The sequence below is a fragment of the Microtus pennsylvanicus genome, chromosome 3 (assembly GCF_037038515.1).
Source record: "Microtus pennsylvanicus isolate mMicPen1 chromosome 3, mMicPen1.hap1, whole genome shotgun sequence".
NCBI lineage: Eukaryota > Metazoa > Chordata > Mammalia > Rodentia > Cricetidae > Microtus > Microtus pennsylvanicus.
Window position 1 is genome coordinate 94,813,736 of NC_134581.1, and position 24,706 is coordinate 94,838,441.

Below are 24,706 nucleotides of genomic sequence, written 5' to 3' on the forward strand. Positions count from 1 at the left end.
AAATACCCCCAAAGGAAGTGGCACTCAGAGGAGGGGTGGCTTTGTTGGAGAGGTGTGGTCTTGCTGGAGGAAGTGTGTCACTATGGGAGTGAGCTTTGAGGTCTCCTATGCTATAGGTACTCCCTGTGTCACAGTTCACTTGATCTCTGGCCTGCAGGTGAAGATGTAGAACTCTAAGCCCCTTCTCCAGTACTATGTCTGCCTGCCTGCTGCCATGTCCTGCCATGATGACAATGGGCTAAACCTCTGAAACTGTGAGACACCCAATCAAATGTTTTCCTTTTCAATAGAGTTGCTGTGGTCTCGGTGTCTCCTCACAGCAGTGGAAACCCTAAGACAGAAGTAGAACAGCCGTACACAACAGTGTAAGGGACTGCACACTCACAGAAGTATGCTGTCTTGGCTCGGTGCCAACATTCTACTTGCAATACTATAGTGACATAGCAGGGGGACACTGAAGGACACTGAGACCTCAAAATCAATCATTTTTTTACAGAGGCATGTGAATCTATGTTTATTTCACAATCAATACAAAACCACATATGTTATCATTTCAGTTATATGAAGTCCCAGTTCGGCTGTTGTCACGGCCTGGAATCACCTGTGAGGAAAGGCTCCAGTGAGAAATGAGCTATCTCAGGCTGGTCTCTGGGCATGTCTGCAAGGGATTCCATTATTAGCTATTGTATGAAAATATAGCCCACTGTGAGCCCCACCATTCCTCAGGCAGGTGGCTCTGGGCTATATATATAAAAGCTAGAAACATGAACTAGCAAGCAGAATTCCTCCATGGTTCCTGCTCCCATTCCTGCCCTGAGGTCCCTGGCTTCCATCAAGGATGGGCTGTGGAGAGGGAGATGACATAACCTTTCCCTCCCGACATTGCTTTTGGTCAGAGTGTTTTGTCACAGCAAAGAAATGAACCTAGAAAACATTGGGCATGCTTAGGGCAAACATCTGGCTAAAATGTACACAGTCCTGCTCTTCCTGCTAAGTCCTGAGAAAAACTGTGGCGAGGCCTGGTACTGCTATTCCTCCTATTCTGCAGAAAAGAAAAAGGTTATTTTAATCATGAAGAATCACAAAAGGGTTTTTTTATTATTAAATGACTGATACTTGTTGGTGTAAGCAGCACATTTACCTGCCTACCAATTGTGAGCCATTTGACAGCATCCCAGTGTGCCTGTGCTTTGGTGCTCTGAATTCAGTGTTCTTCGAAAGCCACACTTCTGGAAATGCATGCCATAGAAATTCCCAGAGCAGTCCATTAAGATATATGCCCATGATTTTTTTTTCTGAAATAAAGCAATAATCCAAAAGTAATCAGAAAGTCAATCAACAAATGTTGGAAAGATGAGCGGGTGGCAGACTGCACTGGAAAATGACCAAGATGTTGAGATTAAAAAGAAGCAATTGCAGAAGAGTGTGTCATGAGCTCTTGTTTTTCTTATATCAGATGATAGCCCTTTAAAGTAATAAATACAGAGAAGTAGCTTGATTTTTTTTAAATTTGTTCTCTCTCACACTTTTCTTACATGTTTATTGTTTTTATTGAGCTATATATTTTTCTCCACTCCCCTCTTCTCCTCTTCCCTCCCCTTCTACCCATTCCCACGGTCCCCTTGCTCCAAATTTACTCAGGAGATTTTGTCTTTTTCTATTTCCCATGTGGATTAGATCTATGTATGTCTCTCTTATTTTCCTCATTGTTGTCTAGGTTCTCAGGGATTATAAATTGTAGGCTGATTTTTCTTTGCTTTGTGTCTAAAAGCCACTTATGAGTGAGTACATATGATATTTGTCTTTCTGGGTTTGGGTTACCTCATTCAATATGATGTTTTCTAGATCCATTTATCTGCCTGTAAATTTCAAGATGTCATTTTTTCTGCTGTGTAGTACTCCATTGTGTAAATGAATCATATTTTCCTTATCCATGCTTAGGTTTCAGGGCATTTAGGTTGTTTTCAGGTTCTGGCTATGACAAACAATGCTGCTATGAACATAGTTGAGCACATATCCTTATGGTATGATTGGGCATCCTAAGCGTATATACCCAAAAGTGATATTGCCTGGGTCTTGAGGAAGGTTGTTTCCTAATTTTCTGAGAAATCGCCATACCGATATCCAAAGGAGCTGTACCAGTTTACACTCCCACCAGCAATGGAGGAGTGTTCCCTTTACCCCACAACCTCTCCAGGATAAGCTGTCATTACTGTTTTTTATTTTGGCCATTCTTTCGGGTATAAGATGGAATCTCAGAGTTCTTTTAATTTTCATCTCTCTGATGACTAAGGATGTTGAACACTTCCTTAAGAGTCTTTCAGCCATTTTAGATTCCTCTGTTGAGAGTGCTCTGTTTAGGTCTGTACTCCATTTTTATTGGATTATTTGTTCTTTTGATGGCCAATTTCTTGAGTGCTTTGTATATTAGAGATCAGCCCTCTACCCAATGTGGTTTTGGTGAAGATCTTTTCCCATTCTGTAGGTTGCCATTTTGTCTTGTTGACCATGTCCTTTGCTTTATAGAAGCTTCTCAGTTTCAGGAGGTCCCATTTATTAATTGTTACACTCAGTGTCTGTGCTACTGAGGTTATATTTAGGAAGTAGTCTCTTGTGCCAATGTGTTCAAGTGTACTTCCCACTTTTTCTTCTATGGTTCTAGGTTCAGTGTAGTTGGTTTTATATTGAGGTCTTTGATCCATTTTTACTTGAGTTTTGTGCATGGCCATAGATATGGATCTATTTTCATTCTTCTACATGTTGACATCCAGTTATGCCAGCACCATTTGTTGAATATGCTTTCTTTTTTCCATTTTATACTTTTTTGTCAAAAATCAGGTGTTCATAGGTGTGTGGATTGATATCCGGGTCTTCGATTTGGTTCCATTGGTCCTTCTGTCTCTTATTATGCCAATACCAGGCTGTTTTCAGTACTGTGGCTCTACAGTAGAGTTTGAAGTCAGGGATAGTGATGCCTCCAGAAGTTCCTTTATTGTACAGGATTGTTTTGGCTATCCTGGGTTTTTTTGCTTTTCCATATGAAGTTGAGTATTGCCCTTTCGAGGTCTGTGAAGAATTTTGCTGGGATTTTGATGGGCATTTCATTGAATCTGTAGATTGCTTTTGGTAAGATTGCCATTTTTACTATGTTAATTCTACCTATCCATGAGCATGGGAAATCTTTCCATTTTCTGGTGTCTTTTTCGATTTCCTTTTTCTAAGATTTAAAGTTCTTGTCATGCAGGTCTTCCACTTGTTTGGTTGGAGTTACTCAAAGATATTTTATGCAATTGTGAAGGGTGATGTTTCTCTGATTTCTTTCTCATCCCATTTATCATTGTATAAAGGAGGGCTACTGATTTTTTTTTTTAGTTAATCTTGTATCCTGCTACATTACTGAAGGTGTTTATGAGTTGTAGAAGTTCCTTGGTAGAATTTTGGAGGTTGCTTATGTAAACTATTATATCATCAGCAAATAGTAAGAGTTTGATTTCTCCTTTTCCAATTTGTATTCCTTTGAAGAGAAGTAACTTTGCATGTGCATTTCTACAATGATCTTGAAAGGATTTGTGACAGGCTGTCATGTTCTGTGTAATTCATCTCTAGGTGTTCAAGCTATATTGAAGCCAGAGTTACAGTTGTAATTTAAAAATAAGAATGAGCATGTGACTGGTCATGATACAAGACCACTGACTCCCAAAGGAGTCAACACAATGTTTGGGAGTCAAGGCTTTTCATGTTGAAAATGGGAGATTTCTTCCCTTGAGGAAATGTTGAGAATACCAAAAAGGAATACTCACAAACCAAGTTGGTTTTCAGTTTTCAATCAAGCTTTTCTCCCTTCAAGCTACTCCTGTCACCCAGACTGAATAAGCCAGTTTAACCTGCAAAGGGGCGAAGATGAACTTGATATTCAAGTCAGGGTGTAGGGCACAGAGATGATTGTGAGGTTTCATAAAACATCCCCCAAAATAACTAGACACAGTTGAGTGGTTTTCATCCCAGCCCTCGGGAGGCAGAGGCAGGCAGATCTCTGTGAGTTCAAGGCCAGCCTGGTCTACTGTGCTAGTTTCAGGATAACTAGGGCTATTACAAAGAGAAACACTGTAGTAGTAGTGGTGGTGGTGGTGGTGGTGGTGGTGGTGGAGGAGGAGGAGGAGGAGGAGGAGGAGGAGGAGGAGGAGGAGGAGGAGGAGGAGGAAAAAGAAAGAAAGAAAGAAGAAGAAGAAGAAGAAGAAGAAGAAGAAGAAGAAGAAGAAGAAGAAGAAGAAGAAGAAGAAGAAGAAGAAGAAGAAGAAGACAGTACAATGGTGATGAGATTCCCTTGTGGAAGTGCCAGCCAAGAGCAAATGTGTAGAGGAAGTACTAAAGCCCTTTCTGGCCCTTCACTTTCTCAGAAGCCAGGTGAGAAGGGGCAAGGCTATGGAAGGGAGTCTGAAGAACACTGTCAGAGGTCTGGTGTTGTTAACACCACCTGCTGACCTTCCCTGTGAAGTCCCAGGAGAGCCACTTAAGTGAGCCACTTAAGCTCAGAGCTCTTGTGTCCCTTACAGGAAATGGTTCCCAGGGGACTGCAGGGGGAAAGCAGATGTTTGAGCACTGAAACTCTGCAAACTCCTCAGGGCAAATGACTTGACATCTGAGGACTACAGGGCAAGGACTGCTAGGCATTATCAGGTTCTGTCTGATGGGCAGCCAGGAGAACAGAACAGACAGAGGAGAGGCTGAAGGATTCTCAGGGGTGGATGAAGAGCAGCAACCAGGCAGATAAAGCCACAATAGAGAGCCCTATGGTTATGTAAAGAATCTCAAAGAATCCAAGAAAGAGTTCCATGGTGTAGATAATCATGCACTATCTCACATCATTTACAGTGGGAAAGACAGGGCCACTAGAAACATCTAACAGGAAACAGGAAGTCAATTTACAGCATCCCTGCCCCTCCCCTCCTCTCCAGAGCTCTGCCCCTGGAGGGTTCAGAATGAAGGATGCTGTAAACAGAGGCTGCTCCTGCATTTCCAGACCCGAATAATCACACAGAAACTATATTAATTACTGCTTGGACAATAGTTAAGGCGTTTTCCAAGCTAGCTCTTACATCTTAAATTAACCCATTTCTATTCATCTGTGTATCACTATGAGGCTGTGGCCTACCAGTAAAATTCTGGTGTCTGTCTCCTTCAGCATCTACATGGCATCTCTTTGACTCCCTCTTTCTACCTCTGTTTGGATTTTCTGCCTGGCTTTACTCTGCTAAGCTATTGGCCAAAGCAACTTCATTCATTATCCAATAAAAGCAACACATATACAAAAGAACATCCCTCATCAGGCTGCTGTGTAGAAAGCTAAGCCCCACCATTTCACCAACTGGGCTTGTTTTCCAGCCTTAAAGGAGAAATCAGAAGAAGCTTCAATGTTGAAAAAGATAAAGGACTGTGATATCACATGGAAGTGAACCTTTCTGAACATTTAACTAAGCCAGAACATAGCAAGATAGCTGTGATGCAGTCTTTGGTCAATATGACATAAACTGGACACACTTGGGAAGAGGGAACCGCAACTAAGAAAAATGCCTCCATCAGATTGGCCTGTTGGCAAGTCTATGGGGGGCATTTTCTTGATTAATGATTAACATGGAGGGTCCAGTCCACTGTGGGTGGTGCCCTGAGCACGTGGTCCTGAGTTGTCAAGCCGTACAGTAAATGTTCTTCTGGTCTCTGCTTCAGTTCCTGCCTCCAGGCTCATGTCTTGGGTTCTTGTCCTAATTTCTCTTTTTGATGAACTGTAAGTTACATAATAAAATAAGCTCTTCCTCCCTATTTACTTTTGGTCAATGGTTTATCATAGAGTAACAGAAAAAAAAAACAGGATACAACTTAGTACCAAAGAGTGGGCTATTGCTATGACTTAGCCAACTGCATTGATTTAGGAAAGATTGTGGAAAGTTCTGGAATTTAGGGCGAAGCAATTGTGTTCTCAGAGATCAATGAGCCGTTATGGGATCCTGGAAGATAAGAACTCCAAGAGAATGCAGACAATGAAGCTGGTGAAGTTTCAAAGGAAAGCAAAGACTCTATGGGGTCTTTTGTGTGGCATACTTGAGAAAAAAAAACAGTCTGTATTTTCTGATCAGCTGGATCTGAGAAATCAGCTGTGATTAAGAAAAGACTAGATCAACTAAAAGAAAACTTGGTTTTCCTGAGGCAATTGACCAGTGTAGTTAAGAAGAGACCAGTATCACTGAGGAAAAATCTTCTGGGAGCACTTCCTCAGGGTCAGCACACAGGAGCTCTGACAGAGATGGCATGAGCCTTCTCGGAGCTGACAGTAGCAGCGTGGACACTTGGGGAAACCCAGGCCTCTGGGTTGGTGCAGTTCCACTGTGTAGTTTGATTGACTCTCCCTGTGCTCCCTGTGAGGTCAGCAGAACTGCTGCTATGGTCTCAGTTTACAGAAACAGTTCCAGTTCACAGCCACAGTCCAGAACAGGCTTTAAATCCCTGTCTTGTGACTGTGGGGTCAGGTACTGCTCCTGTGCCCTCTTCGTCAGCCAGGACCTCTGCGAAACTGTCCCTCATCTGTTACCCTGAAACCATGGCCCTTTATCTCTACAAATCCCCTGCTGAGCCTCCGCGTCCAATATAAAACACACATCCTAGCCATCTACCCTCCTAAGTACTGCAAGTGCACAGCTCTGCAACTACAATTACCTCGTGGCTGTACTCCTGCACACATCACTTTAATTATTTAATGGATTTAAAGTAAAAAACCACGCAAAATATGGCCTTCAGCGGTCATAATTTTTTTCTTTTTCAGCAAACAAACAGAAATAGTTGTTTTGTAATATTCATAAGGCAGAACTCCCCATGCCCATTTGTCTTCTCTGTCCCTGCCCCCTTCAGCACCACTGGCCCAGTGCCTACTTTGTCCCTTCTGGGTATTGTTGTGAGGCCTTTTGTGCTATGACAGGAGCCCAAAAGGAGCACTTTAAGAAGCAGCAATGTTTGTTTGCTAAGGTCTTCAGCCCATCTGTGTGCCTGATTTAGGGCTCAAATACACACCAGAAGGGTTTGTGGTGGACGACTACAGCTCACAGGGGCCAGAAAGTGGAGCCAGGAAGGGGCTAGGAACTGAGTAGCTAGCATGATATGTCTTCCTGCACTTCTCCCGATGGCCAGCTTCCTTCCTCAAAGTTCTGTCTCCCATTTTCTACCACCTCCCAGCAATGTCAGAGCACTACAAGTTCATTAAGGAATGACACCTGTTTGGGATATGTTGGCCCCTAGGCCAAAGCCTTTGATGTTACCCCACTTTCTACAGAAGAAAGTCTGTGCCTTATAGGTTAATAAGATCAAGACTTTATCCAGTGATTGCAGTGTGTGACATGCCTCACGGGCCAAACATCTACCCCCAAGTCCCTTCTTTTTCCTTTCTTTGTGAGGATTGCAAAATCGACAAACTCACTTTCATTGTCTTTCTTAAGACGAAAAATGATTTTAACAAATGTTTTAACAATCCCTATATAAAGACAGAACCAACCAGACATCTCTCTTTCTATCTTAGCCAAATACGTAATGCCAGGATCTAAGAAACAATCTTGTATCTGTGAAGCAAAAACTATGAAAATAGGGCACCCTTTTAATAACAACATTAACCTTTCCAAACAGTTCCACCAACTGGGGACCAAGTATTGAAACATGTGAGCCTATGGACCATTCTCATTCAAACCACCACACTCGACATCAGAATTTTATAGCAGAGGAGCAAGCTGATTATACATGTATGCTCTGCTCAAATTTAACACAAAGTATAACAACTTCATAATTATGTGTACTTGGTGTGAGCAAGTGTAAGTACTTAACACTAGGAAGTATGTTTGCTAAGAATTTAATTGGAGTCCAATAAAAACCCCTAAAGCCAATTGTCAGATCGTAAGAAATACTACACATTCAGAAATAAATTAAACATAACAGATGATACCAACAAGAAAATCCAGAATTGGAAAGTTCTATAGGACAGAGAAGGATTTTTCGATGAATAAAATATAACAAAAAACAAAAAGGAAACTGACTGACTAAGAAACCAAGAGATATATCAATAAATACAATTCTACCAGTTCCGCACCTGCTTAAAATGAATCTACAATTTGATAATTTTATCAGCATTGATGGTATAGCTCAGTGATAGTACACTTGCGTAGCTAAGTCTGGTCCTCTGTTCTTCAAATAAATAATAAAACAGTACAACAAATACAAAAACCAAGGTAAATAAAAACAAATCTTGGGGTCAATGAATCAGTTCAATAGGTAAAAGTACTTGCCACCAAACACCACAATCTAACTTTGACCCTTGTGATCTATGTGTGATCTACGTATGATCTATGTGGTGAAATCAGAGAAGTGACTCCCCAATTTGTCTCCTCTGGCCTCCACACTCACTATACAGCATGGGGCACACACACACACTAAATAAGTGTAAATTAAAAATTTCTAAAATCTTACCAGAACAATTTAGAGAATTTGAACATCGTATGTTGTTGAAGGATGTCATGTGGGAATTTCCTCTGAGGTTAAAACCTTTCATTTTGGAGGGAAACTTCTTAAGACAGAGGATATATAAAGGAAGTGAAACAACAAACTATTTTAGTATGGGATGTTTTAAAAGCGGTAAAACAAGATATCCTAAAGAGGGGGCTGGAGAGATGGCTCAGAGGTTAAGAGCACTTACTCCTCTTCCAGAGGATCTGAGTTCAATTGCCAGCAACCACATGGTGGCTCACAGCCATCCATAATAAAATCTGATACCCTCTTCTGGACTGCAGGACACTGTATACTAAATAAATAAATAAATAAAATCCTAAAGGGAGGTGAAACAGTCCATTCTACTGGGAAACTGGTTAAGAAAGGAAACAAACATCTCAAAATAGCTCCAGGAAGTCCCTAAAACTGACTAGATTCACTGGGCCCCTTCCTCTTCAGGAGACTGTAAGCAGTAAAGACCACTGAGAGTCATTGTCAGATAAGCCAAGCTACAGTGAAAACTCTCAGACAAGCCCAACCCTTTGGAACAAGCAGAAGACCGGCAGAACCGCCTGGAAGAGGCTCAGACCAGCTGAGCTATCTGGAAAGGACGCTATGCAACCTGTTGAGCTGCCTACAGGTGCTCCAGGTTTCCGGGTTTTGTGAGCTGTCACCCATGCTAAGGTGACCTTTGGTGGTAATGTGACTGTCTGAATAATTTCTGGTCCTGTAAGAAACCTCAGGTATTACTGTAAGTGGACCCATAAAATCCATCAGTTCACCAAGGAGGACTTTCGTGTTAGCTAGAGTTTGGTCTGTCGTCAGTTTCGTATCTAGGGTGAGTAGACTTTGTTCACATCTCCTCAGGAATAGTGTCACGCAAGGCTGCTGTTTCTAATGGTTTGAATAAGAATGGCCCCCAGGGGCTCAAATGTTTGCATGCTTGGTCTCTAGTTGAAAAACTCTTTGGACAGATTAAGAGGTATGGCTTTGCTGGGGTAGGGATGTCTTTGTTGGAGGAGGTGGGTTGCTGGGGGGGAGCTTGGATTTCAAAAGCCCACTCCAGGTCCAGTGTGCCTCAGCCTGCCTGCCTGCTCGCCTGCCTGAGGATCAGCTTTATGTAAATAAAGCTCTCAGCTACTGCTTCAGCACCAAGCATGATGATGCAGGACTAACCCTCTGAAACTGTAAGCCAGCCCCAATTAAATGCTTTCTTCTAGAAGAGTTGTCATGGTCATGGTGTCTCTTCACATAAGTAGAACAGTAACCAAGACAATATTAGTTTTTCAGAGACAACAAATAACTTGGTCTCCAGGGGACTCATGTCAGTTAATCAAGACAGGAGTAATGGAAGCATGATTCACTCAGCAGACTTTGCCTACAGTCTTTAGTAGATGCCCAGTTTGATAAGTAAAAGTAAGAAAAGAACTCTGAAGGGTGCACAGCCCCAAACTATCTTCCCAAACTAGCACAGCGGAAATGGACCTTACAGAGAAGCCTGCCGTTGTTGCTTGCGGCTGTCACTATTACAGAAAGCTCAGTGGCACACAACACATGCGACATGTGTGTTAGTTTGCAAATTTGGAGGTCCAAAGTGGAGAAGAAGAAGAGGAAGAGAAAGAAAAAAATGGATTTTCTTCCCTTTTTAGTTTTTCTACTTTTAAAAACCCAGAGGGTATGCAGAAATGTAAGAACATTTAGTAAACTTGCCATATACAAAACAGGACAAAAAAAAACCATTGGTATTCATTCGCTGAACAATGTTAAAAACACAAGTTTAAATACAGCATTTATAATAGCATCAGAGTATTTTCCAGTGCCCAGAAATAAACTTAATGAGGGATGCGAGAGATCTGCCTGGCGATCAGATAAAGCTTTACTGAAGCTACTAACAGTCTAAGTAGGCTAAGGAATATGTCACATTTGCATGATCTTTAAACATCTGGCTCAGCCCACATCTGTAAACTAAAAATTGAAGGATCCTACAGAGATTTTGTATGTTAAATCATCTGTTCTCTATGCTAAGTTAAAATGGAGATTTTTATTAAAAAGATACCAACTCATTGAAAAATAACAGTAAACTTATTTCATACTAGCCTGGATGATATTTATGTAAGAAATGGACATCTTTTTAAAAAGTGGTTTGACTTTACTGCATTTGACATAATGCAGACCCTGAGAAGACTGAGTCCTTCTCAACCCAACTACACCAAACAAGCCTCTCCCCCTCCCTTCTTGGAACAGACCAGCTTCCCGCATATTGGACCCACTTCAGGTTGTTAGAACTACCTTCAAACGGGTCAGCCCCATTTGAATGTATCTGGCTGCTCCTGAATTAGATCCATTCAGCCAGGAGCAGTCCCGTGGGCAGGTCTGGCCTTCTTCCATTTGATCAGCTTGCTTTCTGATGAGAATGGGCAAATCTGTGTTATCTTGGAGTCTCCCACTTCGGTTAGCAGAAGTAGGTGAGAATGAAGACATCTAGTCTGATCCAGATTCCTTGAAGGGGCAGCCAGTGCACTGCACACCATTTGTCTCTGTGGGGCTGATGCTGGGGAAGAGGAAACCACAGGGTGGGGCTGCATGTTTCTGTCCTGGCTGCTATCCAACACCACTTGTATTAAGCCTAGCTACTATATGAGCCCTTACTCTGGGGATGCCAATAATCATTTCACAGGTCAAGAAATCCAGACACAGAGACATCCAGTCCTTTACCCCGAGCTTCATACTGAGATGCATGACAGAGCATCTTGCTTGAAGTCTCTCGGGCCATACCTCCCAGATGCTGTCATAAAATGGGTAGTGAGAACCTTGTCTCACACTCAAGAAAGAAACTAGCTCCAACTACAATCTCATCTAAAAAAGACAAAAGTAATTCCTTCAAAGTGATTTAAGGACTGAGACGATGACTCAGTGAGTAGGTATGGTTGCTCTGCAAGCACCCAACTCTGCGTTCAAATCTCTAGCGCCCACATGGAAAAGTCAGACATGACTTCATCGTGCATGGAACCCCAGCTTTGCAGGGACAAAAAAAAAGGTGGATCCTGGGACTTCCCCGGTCAGTCAGCCTAGCTGAAATAATGAGCTTCCATTTCGGTGAGAGACCCTGTCTCAGGGCAGTAACACGGAGAATAATAGAGGAAGACACCATCATGTCCTACATGCAGGCTTTCTACATGTGAGAACACGCACACACTTATGACATCCATGTAGATGAAGATACTTAGGAACTTGCACCGATTGTGACTACATACACAATGCTGCGACTCAGCCATTCTACCCTAGAGCTGTATCTTGGAGAAATTAGAGACACGTGCACATTTTTTTACAAGGTACACACTGGGACATACCTATCCTAGTGAAAAGCACCTTCGAATCCAATGATAAAAGGCAGATTATATCACAAATGCAGTTGTTATATACTTATTCACTGTGGGGGTGTTGGAGTGCTCACCCATGTTACCCCATGTCTGAACTCTATGTGAAAGACTGCAGTGTGAGAGCCTTACAAAAAGGCTGCAAAATGCTTGCATGACTCAAAAGCAGGTGATCTATTGTGGGAAGAAAAAACACATGTTACAAAACTAGCTATAACCAAACGCGATTAAAACATGAAATTAATGTTTGTGATCTGAAGAATTTTCCAAATTCCTTCCGTAACTATCATCTATTACTTTTTTACAAGCCTGTCTAAAAATAATACATAGCCAGGGTGTCGGCCCATGTCTGCAGACTGTGTGATCCCACAGTGTCAGGCCTCCTCAGGAGGAGGGGCCACCAATAAACAAATAGGAGAGTGAGGAGAGCTGGTGCCACATCCAGTGAGCCAATGACCCCTGGAGCTGACCAGGAGAAGCCAGGGCCAACGGAGGTGACGAGAGCCCCACCCGCTGCTCTGAAGTTCTCCCACTACTGCGGGTCAACAGGGAAGGCTCCGGTCACTCTGGCCAGCACTGAAAACAGTTTCAAAGGCACATTCAAAATAAGACCAAAGGTCTCAGTCCAGCATCCAGTCTGGCTCTTTTAGACTTCTTGACTGTTTTCCACGGTACGACAGCCCTTCCCTGGAGAAAGACCATTTTTCCCTCGCACTGATGAAGTTTTTCCTTCTGTTGAGCACACTGCAGTTTTCCTTCCCCATCCTCTACCCCCAAAATATCTGTCTAAGCCAAAAGATGGTGGTGAGCCGACTGATGAAGGTAGTCCACCTGCTATGAGTTGGTTAACCACCAGATGAGCAGCCATGATATGTACCACTTATTATCAGCTATGTGCTACTTACAGGCATTACATCCCATTCAATCCTGAAAGCCTCTCACGGGAAGATAGCGGTGCCTTTTCCCTGTAACGAAGATAAGAGACCCAAGGTTGGATTAAGTTAAGCAACTATTCCATAGTCAGTAAACGGTAGGAAGCTAGTTCAAAGTCAGGCTGGTCTGTGTCACTCACAGAGCACTGTACCGCCCGTGACTTGCCCACATCGGGGAGGCTGGGCAGGCAGGACCATCTGTGTTTAACAGGTGGCAAAGCTGAGTCTGGCTTCTGGGAAATGCAGTAGTGGTCTGAGAATCCAGGCCGCCTGGATTCTCCTAGGTGTAGCTTGTCATGGCTGCCTGAGTCTGCATTCAGATCAGCCAATGGTCTGGATCCTCTGTGCTCTTAAGACCTCTCTGAACTCCGAGCCAAGGAGAGACCCTGCTGAAGGTCACTCAGTGGATGACAAGTCAGACATGGTCTTCATGGATTCAGAGAGTTCTTGGGGAAAGTTCTTCACCAGAAGCCAAGCCTAAACAGATTGGAAGACTAATTTTAAGGAAAAATAAGCAATATTGTTCTTTTATAAAAAGCACAAATAAGCAAAACCCATTGAGGTCGTGAGGATGGTGAATGGAAGCTTCAGTATTGCCTCTGTTGTTTGGAACCAAAGCTACTTGGCGAGGAACCCTGCATATGTATGCAGGCAGTGAGCAATCCTGCATGCTGCATGTGTGTGCAGGCAGTGAGCAGTCCTGCATGCTGCATGTGTGTGCAGGCAGTGAGCAGTCCTGCATGCTGTGTGTGTGTGCAGGCAGTGAGCAATCCTGCATGCTACGTGTGTGTGCAGGCAGTGAGCAGTCCTGCATGCTGCGTGTGTGTGCAGGCAGTGAGCAATCCTGCATGCTGCATGTGTGTGCAGGCAGTGAGCAGTCCTGCATGCTGCATGTGTGTGCAGGCAGTGAGCAGTCCTGCATGCTGCATGTGTGTGCAGGCAGTGAGCAGTCCTGCATGCTACGTGTGTGTGCAGGCAGTGAGCAGTCCTGCATGCTGCATGTGTGTGCAGGCAGTGAGCAATCCTGGATGCTGCATGTGTGTGCAGGCAGTGAGCAATCCTGCATGCTGCATGTGTGTGCAGGCAGTGAGCAATCCTGCATGCTGCATGTGTGTGCAGGCAGTGAGCAGTCCTGCATGCTGCATGTGTGTGCAGGCAGTGAGCAGTCCTGCATGCTGCATGTGTGTGCAGGCAGTGAGCAGTCCTGCATGCTACGTGTGTGTGCAGGCAGTGAGCAGTCCTGCATGCTGCATGTGTGTGCAGGCAGTGAGCAATCCTGCATGCTGCATGTGTGTGCAGGCAGTGAGCAATCCTGCATGCTGCATATGTGTGCAGGCAGTGAGCAATCCTGCATACACATGTGTGTGCAGGCAGTGAGCAGCCCTGCATGCTGCGTGTGTGTGCAGGCAGGGAGCATTCCTACATACTGCATGTATGTGCAGGCAGGGAACAGAGCCTGTGGAGGTATCCCAGCGGCTCATTTCCCTCCCATCTACCATCCCATACTTCTGATCTGTGCTTGTGTTGTGGACCCCAAGGCAGACAGCCATGGGCTTCATCTCCTTCCTCCACTCCATACAAATGTGTTTACTTTTGGGGAGTTGCAGCTAATGTCTCGGGAGAGGCATGAAGTGGAATGTTTGTTCACAAGAGCTTCAAGCTGGGTCATTTGCCTGGCTCCACTTGTTCCCAGGCTGAGGTCTCAGTTACCATTCACTTCTGTCCCTGAACTCAACGAGGTCCTGTGTCCTGCCCAAGACATGGCAGGAGGAAGATTCTTTCACCGAAAGCAAAGCTTCTACTCGAGAAGCTGCATTGAGAAGCTCATCACAGGTCTACTTTTACATGCACAACATAGGTCTACATTTATATGCACATCATAGGTCTACTTTTACATGCACATCATAGGTCTACTTGTACATGCACATCATAGGTCTACATCTACATGCACATCATAGGTCTACATTTATATGCACAACATAGGTCTACATTTATATGCACATCATAGGTCTACTTGTACATGCACATCATAGGTCTACATTTACATGCACATCATAGGTCTACATTTACATGCACATCATAGGTCTACTTGTACATGCACATCATAGGTCTACGTTTATATGCACATCATAGGTCTACTTTTACATGCACATCATAGGTCTACTTGTACATGCACACTGTAGGTCTACTTTCATATGTGCATTGTAGGTCTACTTTTATATATAGTCATTTCCTTTTACCTGACATCTTGAAAGACGGCCTTTGGGAAGTAACTTTTTATTTGTTTTCGTACATGGGAGAGTGACTGAATTAAAGAATTAGCTTTTTTCCCCACATGTGGTCTAGACAAAGAGTAAGTAAAATTGGTTCACACTTTTTGGAGCAATTCATGCTTAAATACATGGGAATTCAGCCATATTTTTAATGTATCTATTAAGCTTTTATTGTAAAAGGAATTACACTATGAATGAGTTTAAACTAAGGTATCTGTATTCATGTATGAATATATTCACATATGTGCACACAGGTGATCATGCATATGGAGGCCAAGTGGACATCGATGCCTTCCTCTGGCACTTTCTACCATTTTTTGAGGAAGGCTCTCTCCCTGAATCTCAAGCTTGTGACTCAGCTAGACTGCCTGGCTAGCAAGTCCCAGGAGCACCATTATCTCCTCATGTCTCATGCTGGAATTATGGGCGCACACCACAGCTCTGACATTTGGTGTGGGTTCTGGCTGGTCCAGTTTAGATCCCCGTGCCTGCGCTACCACCACTGTACTGGCAGCCATCCCCCAGCCTGTGTAAGAATCTTTAAAAGTAATCATCACTAAGTATTTGTAACATTTGCTAACATACTCCCTTATCTAAAGCATGTTAAGTCAACAAAGTTCAGGATGTTCAAAGTTGTGTGACCATTGTCTTTTTCCCTTTTCCCCACCATTCTAGAAATTGATCCCACAGGCTCTCGCACACATGAAACAAATGCTCTATCACTTAGCTACATCCTCAGTCCCATATTGGAACATTTTTCAGCACCTGTATCTTCTTCTAGTGCTTCTTTCAAGTAGCTTAATGTTCATCAGGCGGTAGCATGGCCCGGCACCTTGTTCTTTTCTCTAGCGAGCAGCATCCCCTGGGTGGCTGTTCTACATCTCAGCTGAAAGATGAGGATCTTTCCACTCTCTGGCTATGAAAAAGAAGGCTGACCTGCATCAAAAGATCACATAATCCAATAAAAAAAATGGAGTACAGACCTAAACAGAGAAGTCTGAATAGAGGAATCTAAAATGGCTGAAAGACACTTATGGAAATGTTCAACATCCTTACTCATCAGAGAAATACAAATCAAAACAACTTTGAGATACCATCTTACACCTGTAAGAATGGCCAAGATCAAAAACACTGGTGACAACTTACGCTGGAGAGGTTGTGAGGTAAAGGGAACACTTCTGCATTGCTGGTGGGAGTGCAAGTTGGTACAACCCCCTTAGATGTCAGTGTGGTGATTTCTCAGAATGTTGGGAAAGAACCTTCCTCAAGACCCAGTAATACCACTTTTGGGTATATACCCAAAGGATGATCAGTCGTGCCACAAGGACATGTGTGATGTTCATAGCAGCATTGTTTGTCATAGCCAGAACCTGGAAACAACCTAAATGCCCCTTGACCAAAGAATGGATAAGGAAAATGTGGTACATTTACACAATGGAGTACTACACAGCAGAAAATGACATCTTGAATTTTGCAGGCAAATGGATGGAGCTAGAAAACATCATTTTGAATGAGGTATCCCAGACCCAGAAACACATTTATCACATTATTCACTCATAAGTGGTTTTTAAACATAAAGCAAAGAAAACCAGGCTACAATTCACAATCACAGAGAATCTAGACAACAATGAGGACCATAAGAGAGACATACATAGATCTAATCTATATGGGAAGTAGAAAAAGACAAGATCTCCTGAGTAATGAGCATGGGGACCTTGTGGGAGGGTTGAAGGGGAGGGGAGAGATAGAGAGGGGAGCAGAGAAAAATGTAGAGCTTAATAATAATAATAATTATAAAGCCTGACCTGAACTCTCATGAGCACATTTGTTGTGTGCATGTCTCCAGTACATCCCAAGCAATGTGATCAACTAACTGAGTGGCTAGAGAGAGGGCTCGGCAATTAAGAACACTTCCTGTTCTTGCAGAGGACTGGAGTTCACAAGCACCTACAACTCCAGCTCCAGTAGATCCAACACCCTCTTGTGGCCTCCATGGACACCTGCAGCACTCAGAAGCACATGGCCACAGAATTTGCCTGTCTGCAGTTTCCATCTAACCTCTAATTGGTGTGCTTCTACTTTAGCAGGCAATTATTTTCCCTGTCTCGCATCCATTAACACTTGATAAAACTTCCCCTCTGCTTACATGTAGTTTGATGTTAGCCACTCATGAGTCATCCCTGGTGGAAATTGGTTGGCTGTAAATCTGAGAACCAGTGTCTGGATTCCCAGCTCTGTTCTGCTAAGGTGTCTACAGGCTGGTACCACACCTTCTTGACTTACAGATCCGCAGGTCTTGCTTTGCTCTTCCTTTTCATCGCTGTCTTAGCTACTCTGGTGTCATAGTTAATTCCAGTCGGCACTGTGAAGCGTTTGAGGATAGGGAACTTCAGTGAGGAACGACTTTCTTTGGGTAGGCCTGTGTGGCGTTTTCTTGATTGCTAACTGATGTAAGAGGGGTCAGTCTACTGTGGGTGGTACAACCCTAGGCAGGTGACCCCCATGGAGGTACAAGGTGGTTGAGTGTGAGCCTGGAAGCAAGCCAGCAGGCTCCAGCATTCCTCCGTGGTTCTGCTTCAAGCTCCTACCTTGGCTTCCCTTAATGATGCATTGGAACCTGCAAGCCAAGTAAACTCTCTCCTTCCTCAAGCTGTTTTTGGTCAGTGTTTCATTGCAACAAAAAAGCAAAGAAAAAAGATTGGGTTCCCTGAGTTTTGCTAGCCTGAGGAACAACTTGCAGTTTTATCAAAAAGCCAGCTAACCGTTCCCCCAGAACTGTGTAAAATCTACAAACAAATCCAGGAAGTGTCTTCGTCCTAACAATATTTTGTCTTCTAATGTGTGAACAGGGTGTTCCTGTTCATTGATTTAATATTCTTGCAGCATTTGTCAACAATTTTTAAAAGTTCAGAGAGTAAATATATTTTTGTAGTAAATTTTTTCATAATCTATTTTTAACGATGTTAGAAATGAAATTTTTTTTATTAAACACTGCTGATTATTTCTCTGTTGGCTTTTTTCTCTGCTGGCTTTTTTCTCGTCTGGCTTATTTCTCAGCTTCCCCGCCTCAGAAGGAGTCTTTGGAGGACGCAGCACTAAGGGCCTAAGGTATCTCTGTAGATCAGCCTGTGTCACCAGCATTGGCGACCAGAACTGCAGTTATGTCCCATTTGTTCAACAAGGACAATCCATTTAGAACCCTGCTTAAGGGGCCACATCCAGGACTGACCAGGACTATCTGGATGTGGCCCAGCCCTCAGCTCCGCTTCCCTAAAACCCATATTGGCAGACTAGGTTTGGGCTGCAGACAGACTTTCTCTGTGGGGAGAGCAGGAGCCAACGCTCCAGGGAGAACTAATTTACCTGTAATGTCAACCCCAAGAGAAACCAGTGAGCAAATGCTGCCAAACAGAGGCTTTCTGTGTTTAGAAACCTCGTGAATCCACCCAATGCCGAGGCTCATGAAACAAAGGTTCACGCACACAGGTACAGGAAGATCTCCAGACCCAACAGTTCCCTGCTGCCTGTGGTACTGGATTCCCTCAGAGGTCACTGCCCAGCATTTCTGCTTGGAGGTACAAGTGGGACCTTTATAGAGATTCCCCCTAGCTATATGCCTCAAGTTAGGAACCATCGCTACCTGGACCCAGCAAGTGCCCACTCGTTTCTCCATCACTGCCTTGGTTGAGCAAGTGCCCCCTCCCTTCCTTTATTTAGGAAATCACATTTATCCTTGGGCCCTGTATCCTTCTCAAAATAGTTAAGATATCTCTTGGGGGGCAGGGGGAGCTAGGAACAAGATGTAATCTGTATAGCCCAGCCTGGTGCTGGTTTCAGGGGTGCACCATCACGCCTGGCTTTATAAACATTTGCCGGTATTCCAAGCGTCACTGCAAACACGCACACGTTTATTTGAACGTAAGAACAGTATATCTGGCTTGGGTCCAGCTTCCTTACTCTCTGGCTTCCAGATATGGGAGCTTTTCGGCACTTCTTACACCTACAAGCTTGATGTCAAGAAAACCAAAACCACCAGAAGAGAAATACTTGAGAAGTTTTCCCTGGGTGAGCCTGCTGGATCTCAAGACTTCAGAAACATTTTCTGTATTGTCTTCGCATTTCACTGGAGGGCCCCTCGAGACGAGGGCAGTGCCAAGCAGTTCCTTCTGGTTTATGTCCAACCGCTTCAGGCTGTCAGCCACTAAGAGAAGACACTGAAAATCATTAGAGAATTCAGAAAAAAAAGTATTTGAGGATTCCTCTTTTTTATCAAAAAAAAATCCCTAGGTGAGAGTGAGGATGGACAGACCCTGAAGAGGTCCTCAGGGTGGGGTGAGGATGGATGGATGGCCCTGAAGAGGTCCTCAGGGTGGAGGAGGAGGATGGATGGCCCTGAAGAGGTCCTCAGGGTGGGGTGAGGATGGATGGACCCTGAAGAGGTCCTCAGGGTGGGGTGAGGATGGATGGCCCTGAAGAGGTCCTCAGGGTGGAGGATAAGGATGGATGGACCCTGAAGAGGTCCTCTGGGTGGGGGTGAGGATGGATGGACCCTGAAGAGGTCCTCAGGGTGGGGATGAGGATGGATGACCCTGAAGAGGTCCTCAGGGTGGAGGATAAGGATGGATGGACCCTGAAGAGGTCCTCAGGGTGGAGGATAAGGATGGATGGACCCTGAAGAGGTCCTCAGGGTGGGGGTGAGGATGGATGGACCTGAAGAGGTCCCCAGGGTGGGGTGAGGATGGATGGACCCTGAAGAGGTCCTCAGGGTGGGGATGAGGATGGATGGACCTGAAGAGGTCCCCAGGGTGGGGTGAGGATGGATGGCCCTGAAGAGGTCCTCAGGGTGGGGATGAGGATGGATGGACCTGAAGAGGTCCTCAGGGTGTTCAGACCAGGAGTTCTTAGACTGACCACAGCAGCTCCTCCTGTGTGGGGAGGGCTGCACACCTCACCTCAGTCTCAGGGCTTCACCTCTCCACCTGCCAGGGTCCTGCCAAGAAATGGGCTTCAACACGATTTCACAGCCTCCCTACACAAGGCCCTCTCTACAGTGCCCACAACCTGTACCCCACTGCCCTCCACTCTTTGCCCTCCACGCATCTTTCTCTCAGCAGCCATTCTTGCCCTCCCAGAGCGCCTGGCTTACTCTTGCCCCTCCCAGAGACACTGATAGGCTCAAGGCTGCTGCCCATGTCCTGGTCACACAATCACAGCACACTTACTGTTTAGTGCATGACAGGCCCATAGCCTTGAACACACAAAGGTGCTTCCATCTTTTTCAGACCACACGTGGGAGGGATGGAGTCAAGACCCTAGGAACAGCCAAGTTGACTTTTCTGTTTAGGTGGAAGGATACCTTGCATGCCTTTTCTATGAGTCACAACTGGTCTGGCCCACCCCCACAGGCAGGAACGGGACATACGGGGACAGCCCCAAAACCAAGCAGCCATGATCTCCGTTGCTCGTGCCATTGTACTGACTGAGCGCACTGCATATTCTAGATGCTCTACAAATCAGAGAGCAGGTTATAAGCGAATGTTGTTTACACAAAGATGCTGTGGGGTAGAGGAAAGTCTTCATTCTCTAAGTGAGCAAGACTTAACAAAGCCAAGAAGCTTGCAGCCCTTAGAACACACGCTGCTCTTTCAGAGGACTGTAGTTCTGTTTCCAGCACCTCCGTCTGCAGCACACACTCTGGCCTCTGTGGGTCACGTGCCCTCTTCTGACCTCCACAGACACTGCCTTGCTCAAGTGCAGATACAGACGCACATGCATAATAAACGATAACATACATCTTGGTGAGAAGAAATGAAACTTGCCTTGGGTTCTGTGACAGAGGCAGGATGGGTTTGCCTCTGACCTCCATGAAGATGCGCTGAGTGGAGTGGACCTTAAACCTCCCGCCTTCTAGAAAGTTGTGTTGGGTTTGCAAAGCCTTCTGGTGAGACAGGAGGGTGACCCTATGTGCTTGAGAGCTTGGTTTTTACCAGATTATTCCAACACCCCTGTCTTGTTTCCTTCTTCCCCACCCCCTCAGGACTCTATGCCTTCAAAGCCCAAGCCCACCACAGCTCTGGGAGTTGGCCTGGGGTTGTCCCACCCTGCTCTGGCTACCCCACCTTCCGCCTTCTGGGCATGGGTACTGCTCAGTGGTAGGACTTTTAAGACCGTGGCCTCTCTCTTTCTTTCTTTCACTCTTACACATACACACACACACTACACACACACACACCACACACACACACACACACACACACACACACACACACACACACACACGGCCCATATAAAAGTTACCAAGTTCCTCTCCCTCCCTTTCAAGGAAACAATTCCCATTAACTGTAAAAAGGTCCTAGTAAACGGGAGGCCCTGGAATTGGGCACCCTGCAGTGGGTAGCCAAGGTCTGCCTTCACATACCTGCGAGAGGAGTCCTGGGCTCCGAGGTCTCCCCCAGCCAGCCTTGATTTTAACTGAATCCCTTAGCCGGGCTACTTGACTGAAGCAGGGTACACCACACATGCGCTGTACACGTCCATCTATGCGGACAGGCTTCCTTTGCTCCCAAAGGATGGGCTCTGGGGACCGCACCGCAGGTGGCACATTTCTTCTCTGAAGTGAGGCAACAGCTGGGCCGACACACAGGGGACAGTATTTGATAGCAGTCTTTACACAAGTGCTTCCATTTGGCAGATAGTAAAACAGGCAAGAGGAGAAAAACTTGCCTCTCGGAAAGAGCTGGAATACAGAACCAGGGCAGGGCTTTCCGTGAACCAAGTTCATGGTTCTCAGAAAGGACTTTTCTTCGCTTCCAGAAGCATTCATTACTTTAGCTGCGTGCGCTCATTGCCCAGCCAGGGACTAAAGTCAGAGGGTTCCGGAAGGTTGGCGCCGAGGCAGCACTGCCACCTAGTGGCTGCTGGCGCCTTGCTCCAGCTCTTCCCCAACCATCTTCTCTCCTCCCCCGCCATCCTACTTCCTATCCAATCCTCAGAAAGGGTAAGATCTCCCATGGGGAGTCAACAAAGCCTAGCCCATCAAGTTGAGGCAAAACTAAGCCCCTCCCCAGCCTGCATCAAGTTTGAGTAAAGCATTCCATCGTAGGGAATGGGCTCCAAAAATCCAGCTCATGCACCAGGGATAGATCCTGGTCCCACTGCCAGGGGTCCCACAAAGAGACCAAGCCACACAACTGTCACCCACGTGCAGATGTCCCATACCAAACTATCTAGCTGTCGGTCCAGAGTCTGTGAGCTCCCAGGAGCTCGGGTCAGCTTTCTCTGTGGGTTTCTCCATTAAGATCTTGACCCCCTTGCTTATATGATCCCTCCTCCCTCTCTTTGACTGGACTCCTGGAGCTTGGCCTGATGCTTGGCTGTGGATCTCTGCATCTGCTTCCATCAGTTACTGGATGAGGTTCTATGATGAAAATTAGGGTAATCACCAATCTGATTACAAGAGAAGGCCAGTTCAGGCATCTTCTCCACTGTTGCTAGGAGTCTTAGCTGGGGTCATTCTTGTGAATTCCTGTAAATTTCTCTAGCACCAGGTTTCTCCTTAACCCCATAATGGCGCCCTCTGTCAAGATATCTTTTTCATTGTTCTCCCTCTCCATTCCTCCCTCCAACTCAACCGAACATCCTGTTCCCCCGTGTTCTCATTCCGCATCCTCTTCCTCTATCACCCCCTCCCCTTTTGGCCCTCATGTTAGCCCTTTCCCTGTCTGTGCCCTGGGAAGCTCTGTTCATTGGTCCCAAATGTGACTCCCCCATAACAACTGTTTCAGAAAGACTTGCAGAGATCTTCATTGTAGCAGCACCCACACCTGAGAAAGTATTAAGCAGCTGATGGGCAGGACGTTGAGGCGGCAGCAGCCCTCCAGTGCTCAGCTCTCATACGAAAGAGCTGAGGTGCATAACCAATAGCACACTGGGAAGTTCTGTTGTATGACTTCCACGCTATGTCAATAAACATGGTAGCCTGTCCCTTGCTCTTTCTTGGATCACTTGCCTGGGAGAAAACACACACCTGTGTCCAAAAGACATTCACAGCAATAGTATAGAGAGGTTTCTGTGGCAAGGGACTGAGTAATCCTGGCATCAACTTGCCAGTGACATGTGGTCCTGCAGCTTCATTCAAGCCTTCAGCAGACTAGAGCTGGTGTGGGAAGTCCTTCTGTATATGTGTTGCTTTTATGGTTTAATGAAAAAAAAAGCTGCTTTCGGCCAATGGCTTAACAGAATATAGCCAGGCTAAAAGAGAGAGAGGGATGGAGAGAGAGAGAGAGAGAGAGAGAGAGAGAGAGAGAGAGAGAGAGAAGGCAGAGTCAAGGAGACGCCATGTAGGCCTGCCAGAGACAGACACCAGATGGAACCTTGCTGGTAAGCCACAGCCACATGACAATACACAGATTAATGGAGTGAGTTAGTTCAGGATATAAGAGCTAGCTAAAAATATGCTTAACCTATTAGCCAAGCAGAGATTCGAATGATACAGTTTCTAGGTGATTGTTTCAGATCTGGGCATCCAAGACTCTCCCTACTACACAGAGCCTCGGTGGACATCCTCACCACAGACCCTAGTTGAAGATGCTGGCCAGTCCGTTAGACACCATCTTGCACATTGTGATGGCCAGGGCTGCTGCAGCAAATACTGCTACAGTTCTGCTGCAAATGCTACTGCAACACAGTTCTGTTGCTAGGGCACCTATCACCAGTGACACTGAGTATCACATGACCACACAACACACTAGTAGGCTTCTTCATTCACAGAAGAGTTAAATGCTGAAGTTCTCCATGGGTTCTGGGGACGTGTGTGAATGTGGTATTTGGCATGTAGAAGACACTCCACTCTTGTTGATGTATTCCTGATTCTCCCCCTTTCACATGTTTAAGCTCTCTCTCCCTTGGTTAATAGGTGTTCTCCCAGTGCTGTCTAAAGTGTCACACTGGAGGGACAGATGGGTGTGACAGTTCTTTTAGTTCGGTTGTAGAGAAAGATCATGTCCTACCCAGGACATGGACTGGATGATCAGGTCCATCTTGTCAGAACACAGATTAGGGAGAATTTTCGTTTGTCTTCCTGCCATGGTCTAAGAACCTGACCATGTGGGATGGTCTACTCCAGCACTAACAAGGTGAGGGGGTCAGGTAGGGAGATGCAGATTCAAATTCCTGCCCAGCAACTCCAAAGTAAAGAGGGAAATCACTGTGTTCCTGAGGCTAAGCTACTGAATCATGTGGGCTGAAGTTCCTTGGAAAAGCCACACTTAAATATTGAGTCTACAGACTTATTAGAATGGTCTGATAGTAGAGAGTTGAAATGTTACAGATCAGTAGCCAAAATTATCTTAGGTTATCTTTAATATTCTTAAGGGCCATTTATCACTTCTCTCTCTGACCTGGCATTCTTTTAACTAGCAGGTAAAACCTTTAGAATGTATTCTTAGCAGATCAAAAGCTAAAAGGTCAGATACCAGTGTAACTTGTAAAACCTGTGTGATGTCCCCATCAATGTATTTGGCATATACCTTACTTAAAAACAAAACTATTATGTATGTGTGTGGGTGTACATATATCACAGTACACGTGTGGAGGCCAGAGGACACCT

General features: G+C 45.0%; 1 pseudogene; it reads right to left on the reverse strand.

The window, feature by feature from the left end:
• LOC142846816 (RNA-binding protein NOB1-like) overlaps nucleotides 1–24,185 on the reverse strand; it is a 68,619-nt pseudogene extending 44,434 nt beyond the window's left edge.
• Nucleotides 24,186–24,706: the final 521 nt, after the last annotated feature.